Here is a 7,049-nt window from a genome sequence, read left to right as displayed (position 1 = left end):
GAGTTCATTGAGCTTCTTTAACTTCTTTATTTATGTCCTTTATAAGGGTTGGGAAGTTTCCCCCCATTATATTCTCAACTAATCATCCTAGTCCTTTACTCATTTCTTCTCCTTCTAGCAAACCAATGATTCTTATATTTGTGTGCTCTGTTTTGTCCATAATTTCCCTGAGATCCAATTCAAATTCTTCTTGTTTTTTTGCCATTTGCTCTTTTGAGTGTTCAAAATCAGTTGTCCTGTCTTATTTCGCTTATTCCTTCTTCTACCTCTTCAAATCTGCTGTTGTGTGTCTCTAGTATGTTTTTTATTTGGTCTATACCATCTTTAATCTCTGTGATATCTGCTATTTTTCTATTTATTTTTTCAAATTCCTCTTTATGCTCTTTTAGTGTCTTCTTGATCTCCTTTGTGCCATTAGCCATCCCATTTGTTTTATTTAGTAGAGTTATATGAACATCTTTGATTAGTTGTTCCAACATCTGTGTCTCTTCTGGTGTTTTAATTCGGTTGTTTGGCTGGACTATATCTGTCTGCATCATGATAAGTTTAGTGATCTTCCACTGTCTTCGTGGCATGTAAGTATCTTGATTAGTTTACTTTGGAAATTGATGTTCTCCAGTAGTCTAAAGCCTTGTATTTTCTGGATGGATGTGGAGCAGGATGTGGGGCACTGGTGGGGCACAACAGTGTGATGATGAGTTGCAGCACAGGTTGGGGATGCTACACTGGTGCCTGTGAGCATGGGCGCCCAGCAGCAGGGGAGGATGTGGCTGTGTGGGTGCATTGGTCTGGGGGTGGGGCCCTGGTTTGCACTGATCCAGGATGCATGGCCCTTTGCATGCATTCACAGAGCTAGGTCAGTAGGTTGGTGTTGTACCTGCAAGGGCTGGAGATGGATGTGGCCCATTTGCACAGGCCAGTGCTTTCCCAGAGCTGTGGAGCATGACTGGGAGCTGTGCTCATGTGCAGATCTGAGAGTACTGTAAACTGATGTATCCATACACAGAGCTCAGGGAGGTCCAGGTGGGGCTGCAGGACTGCATAGGCTGGGGGTGAGTGTAGCCTGGGTATGAAGGTAAGTGCCCACAGCCTTTATGTGCTGGTGACTGCTTAATGGGGGCAGAGACAGGGAGGTAAGGCTCAGGAGGGGTGGGGCAAGACTGCGCTTGCACAGGAGAGGTGAGTTAGGCTGGGGAAGGTATACATGCACTTGTGGTGGGTTTGTGAAGTGGGTTTGTGAGGTGATTATGTGTGCATGAGGGTTTGGTGAGGTGGGGGCACTTGGAGCATGGGGATTGGGGGCAGGTGAACAGGTTCAGGTGCTTGGAGTGTGGAGTGATTCACAGGTCATGGGGCTGCACTAGTGAGGGTAGTGTGTTCAAGGAATGCGGCTTGGCTGACTTCCTAGTCTCCGACTCCCATCTGTGCATTCCTGTGGGCTCTGGGCTTCTGTGTTAGGCTGTTTGCACCAGCCGAATGGTCTTCGGTTCTCTGCTTCTCAGCTTTTGCAATCAGGACCATCCTATGTGGTGCAGAAGACTCTCTGTGGTCACTTACACCCTGGAATTGCCCTCTCAGTCACCCTCCTGTCCCTTCTCTAGCTATTCCTTGGAACAGAGTTGAACTCATCTATCCTACTCCACCATCTTCTAGGAACCTATTTTAAATTTTTATACCTAGTGCTACTTTTATTTTCTGAAGGTAGATTGCTCAATCTATTGGCAATCTAGGCTGAACCTTGCAGTGCAAAAGTAAGTCACAGTTTGTTCCAAAATCAGTTATCAATCTTTTATTTTTGCCAAAATCATAATACTAAAATATTTACAAAAATAATTGGGATTTATCTGCAGCCAACGAAGGACCCACAAAATGTCTCATGGCATTCTGTGGAAAGTCTTTGTTATTTGTCTGTTCTTTACTTTCACCATCTTCTTCTGATACATTTTCATCAGCCTCTTGTATCTCCTCTACTTTTTTTCAAAGGTTAAGAAGATCTGGGTAATATATTTTTTGAGGTATGTGGTTGTGTTCTGCACCTTTTTGAAGGAGAAGGGCAATCTACCACAAATGTCATACAAAGTCCTAATAACCCTGAAAGCAGAACTTCTAAAGCAAAAATTGCATATGATGCCTGAATAAATCAATAAAATAGTTATGGCAAGTCCTGATCCACATGGACAGCTGAAGGAGTACTGACATGCTACTCATCAAACAGAACCTAGACATGCCATTATGAACAGGTTCAATACTTCCACTCTTCTTCACTTATAAAGTTTATGAAGTCCTTAGTTCTTGAGCTCTGATAGTGCCTAAATTCACCGTCTTTACAAGGATAAGGGTAGGAAGAGCAGTTATGATAAATTGTCCACTCAGTCCTGGCTGCTCTGTGACACCTACTTTTGCAACAGTAATCTCAAGATCTTCCCATTCAGCAAAACTTCCCCATTCTGAGTGAAGACTCTGACAAGCAGGACACCATAGAGCATAAAGTTTTATCCTCCACTCTCCTGCCAGCAACTTTTTCCAGTTCACATTCATGATGATGCCCATGTCACTCCTCTGCCCATGGATCCATGGAGTCTCCCAAAGTAACAACACTAGGACTGTCACAGGAACCATAAGACTCCCAGAGGGTGCCATGTCAGCCACTCGCACATCCCACACCAAGAGAGGTGGCCCCCACCTACAGAAAGGTTTTTATCACAGCAAAAATGAAAGCACACTAAATGAAGAGTGATATGGGTAAATAACTTATTGGGTAATTGGGTAAATAAATTATGGTATATTGAATCAAATATTATAAAATCATTAATTATGTTGTAGAACAAAATTTAATGAAACAGGAAACTATTTGTTAGATGTTTAGGAAACAAAATTGAGTGAGATCCCAATTTCATCAAAGAAAATAAAAGTAAATCCGTGTATTTAAAAATGACCATATAGGTTGAGCCCCCAGTCTTGGGGTTTGTTCATATGAAACTTAACCCCACAAAGGATAGGTCAAGTTTACTTAAAATTTAGGCCTTAGAGTCACCCCCAAGAGCACCTCTTTTGTTGCTTAGATGTGGCCTCTCTCTCCAGCCAACACGACAAGCAGTCTTACCACCCTCCCCCTCTCTGCGTGGGACATGACTCCCAGGGGTGTGGACCTTCCTGGCAATGTGGGATAGAGATCCTGGAATGATCTGAGACTCAGCGTCAAGGGATTGAGAAAAACCCTAGAATGAGCTGAGAATTAACATCAAGGGATTGAGAGAACCTTCTCGACCAAAAGGGGGAAGAGTGAAATGAGACTAAGTGTCAATGGCTGAGAGATTCCAAACAGAGTTGAGAGGTTATCCTGGAGGTTATTCTTACGCACTAAGTAGATATTACCTTGTTGTTCAAGATGTAGTGGAGAGACTGGAGGGAACTGCCCGAAAATGTAGAGCTGTGTTCCAGTAGCCATGTTTCTTGATGATGATTGAACAATGATATAGCTTTCACAATGAGACTCTGTGAATGTGAAAACCTTGTGTCTGATGCTCCTTTTATCTACCATATCAACAGAAGAGTAGAACATATGGATAAAAATAAATAATAGGGGGAAAAATGTTAAAATAAATTTAGTTTGAAATGCTAGTGATAAATGAAAGTGAGGGGTAAGGGGTATAGTATGTATAATCTTTTTTTTCTCTGTAATCATTTGATTTCTTTTTCTGTTGTCTTTTTATTTCTTTTTCTAAATCGATGCAAATGTTCTAAGAAATGATGAATATGCAACTATGTGATGATATTAAGAATTACTGATTATATACGTAGAATGGAATGATATCTTAATGTTCTGTTTGTTTATTGTTAATTTTTTTAATTAATAAATAAAAAAGGACTAAAAGGACTTCTGATAATCTCTGCTCTTCAATTGAGGTGTTTAGCCCATTACCAATTAATGTAATTATTTATATGGTTGGGTTGGGACCATTTTGTTATTTGTTTTCTACATGTCTTCTATGTTTTTTGTTCCTCTGTTCCTCCTTTACTGCCTCTTTTTAGATATTTGAATAACTTTGAAATTTGACTTCATTTCTCATATTGGCTTCTTAGCTATAATCTGCAGTTACTGAAAATGAAACTGTAGAAAGTGCTCTAGGCACTTTGAGAATAAATAGGAAAAACCACATTAATGTCTGATTAAAAACTTTCAATCCTTAAAAAGATCTCCTCCAATTACCCTAGATAGAGTTAGTTTTGCAGTTACTTGGACACAAAGAGAAGTTGGCTACCCTAAATGTGGTATCTCCTCCTGATTGCAGAGAAGACTCAGGGATAATTCCCAAGACAAAGTTGCTGAGATTGACAGGTCACAGCAGACCCATGGTTGCTGGGAGAAAGGTGAAGCCTGGGTCTCCTGGAAAAACAAGGACACTGTGAGCTCCCAAGTCAGGCAGGGAAAGGGGCTGCACCCCTCACAGGGTATTCCTGAGGGGCTGCCTACAAATGAATAGCTAGAAGCAACTAGTCTGACTGTGTCGGGGCACAGAACCCACAGAACAACGTCTGCAGCATCCTAGAGACCCTGCACAGGAAGATGTGCATGGATGTGCTGATCCCCCAGCCTTATGCAGGGTGTCAGCAGAGGTCAGTGTTGCACGAGTACATCTGAGTGCACACAGCAGGGCAGTGGAATGAGAGTTTTGAACCACAGCCTCACTGTCCCAGCTGCTGCTCAAAGGATGAATCGTATAGAGTCCAGACTGTGGATGCGAATTTGGGCTCCTTCATGTCCTGTTTGTTTAATCTAGCCACCCAATCGCTTGGTGATGGAATTTTCCTTATCAGTAAGGAAAATGTAGTTCTTGTCACAAATGTATGTAGTTCTTGTAAAAAATTACATGTTTATACATGAGTGCAAAACCTCTGATTTATCATTAATTTTTATGCGTTTGCCTTTTGTGCATTTGTAGTAAGTAAAGTGGAGTCATGAACTGAAAATAAAATAATACCAGCATTTAGATTTACCCATGGCGTTACCCTAACTGGAGATCTTTATTTTTTCATGCAGCTTCAATCTATTGTCCTTTCCTCTCAACCCAAAGAACTCTCTTTAGCTGGTCTAGTGGTGCTGAACTTCCTAGATTTTATTTAGCTGGGAATGTCATAATTGCTCCCTCATTTTTTTTTTCTTTTTTAGAGTAAGCAGGCAAAAAATTTATCAGATGCACATGTGAGAGGAGCATGGGGCACTCTTCCAAAGAAAAGAGTGTTGTGAGTCAAGAGGCCCCGCAATGTTTTATTGATTACCTCGATTTTTCTCCTCCTCCCCTTTCCTTGTTTGGGGCTCTTTGCTCACCCTCCTTGTCCGGGGTGATGCCTGGTTGTAGATAATGTGCTTTTGGGTGGGTTGATCAGCTCCACCCTTCTCTATAGATGACTCACTCAGGTTGTTTGGCTCCAGGTGCTGTTTATTGCTGTTTTTCTCAGAGATATCTTTTTCCTTGAACCTGATCACTTCATGGAATTTGCCCTGGGCTCAACCAAGCCACCACCCTAATTTAATGCTGTTTCATTTCTCCCTCAAAGGCTTTTAATGTGCCTTGGTCTTTTTTCTTTTAATTTTATTAATAAAACTTAACATACAAACATGTAAACATTCTTTTTTTGTTTGTTTGTTTTTTTAACATGGGCAGGCACCGGGAACCAAACCTGGGTCCTCTGGCCTGGCAGGCAAGCATTCTTGCCTGCTGAGCCACCATGGCCCCATGCAAACATTCTTAACATATAAAATTCCATACTTGGTGTACAATCAATGGCTTACAATATCATCACATAGTTGTGATGTGATCTCTTTTTTTGAACATTTGGATCTCTACAGAAAAAGAAAGAAAAAAGAAAAAATTCACACATATCATACCCCTTACCCGTTCCTGTGCCTTAATCTTAAGGGAACTTGAGCTGATGATGCATCTTCTGTAATTTCTTCAAGCTGTGAGTGGGCAGCAGGCCCTACTGGTGTGAGTATAGAAGTCTCTGACTATGTTATTGAGGTACCTAGTTGAACATGGGGAACAGCAGCGTAGTCTCTGGCAAGGAGAAATTTGTTGTGAAAGGTCTCTCACCTGGAATAAACAAACTGCCACGTTGAGTGTCCCCCGAGGCTCCTCTACGTTGACTTTCCAGTGTGAAGTCAGCAGAATTCTGTGCAGTCTCAGGCATCCTCAGTCTTCTTCACTTGCCACAGGTAGTGTCTCCTTTAGGAGACAGTTCAGTCCCTGGACCTCATGCCAGGTTGGTGGCACTTGGGGCACGGCACCGGAGTCCTGAGTTTGAAGGTTTATCTCAAGGTTTCTGGTGCTCTTTCTGCCAGTGGCCCTCTAGGAAGACATATTCTTTCTAAGTGTACATGGTATATTTACTATGATAGTCCATAGGCTGGATCTTACAATAAGTTTCAATACATTTTAAAAGACTGAAAAATCTATAGGCATAAAGATAGGCAATATGTCAATGAAACAGAATAGAGTCCAGAAATTGACTTACAAATATTTGGTCAATTGATATGGAAAAATTGGACCTGCTGGGGGCATCCTGCTTCTACGTGTGGCCTCCATGGCTTTTGGCAGCACCGCCTGTGGGTGGCTGCTCCTTGCTGGACCTTGTGTGGGTGTCTGTGGACTTCTGGGGACCCAGCAGCTTGACAGAAGCAGGAACGAGAAGGCTGCCGAGTGTGTCAGCACTGGCACAGAGCAGAAGATAAAGTAACAGGCCACTTTATAAACCGTGATTGTGAAACATTAACAGCCCAAGGAAAAGTTGGTGATTCTCTGCTAGAAGTTGTGGTTGAAAATAATCTGACATTGATGTGCCACCCGTCACCTCATCTTTGGAGAGCACATACTTGAAAGTTGCAAGCAATCACTGATTAGGAGAATGACATGCTTGATGCGGCCTGGGGACTAACAGACACACCACAGTTGGGCTGCCAAATGTGCATGACAAAATCTATGGACCCTTTGACTGTTCCAGTCCCTGACTCAGTGACTGATGCCAGACAATCCATTGATGTGGGCTAG

At 42.1% G+C, this 7,049-nt stretch overlaps 2 pseudogenes; one reads left to right on the top strand and one right to left on the bottom strand.

Annotated features, from left to right (window-relative positions):
- Positions 1 to 1,821: 1,821 nt before the first annotated feature.
- LOC143668584 (thioredoxin-related transmembrane protein 1 pseudogene) lies at positions 1,822 to 2,640 on the bottom strand (annotated as a pseudogene).
- Positions 2,641 to 6,534: 3,894 nt separating this feature from the next.
- LOC143668582 (adrenodoxin pseudogene) lies at positions 6,535 to 7,049 on the top strand (annotated as a pseudogene).

The sequence above is a fragment of the Tamandua tetradactyla genome, chromosome 24, assembly GCF_023851605.1.
Source record: "Tamandua tetradactyla isolate mTamTet1 chromosome 24, mTamTet1.pri, whole genome shotgun sequence".
In the NCBI taxonomy this organism is placed as follows: domain Eukaryota; kingdom Metazoa; phylum Chordata; class Mammalia; order Pilosa; family Myrmecophagidae; genus Tamandua; species Tamandua tetradactyla.
This window is presented reverse-complemented; position numbering and strand designations above follow the sequence as displayed.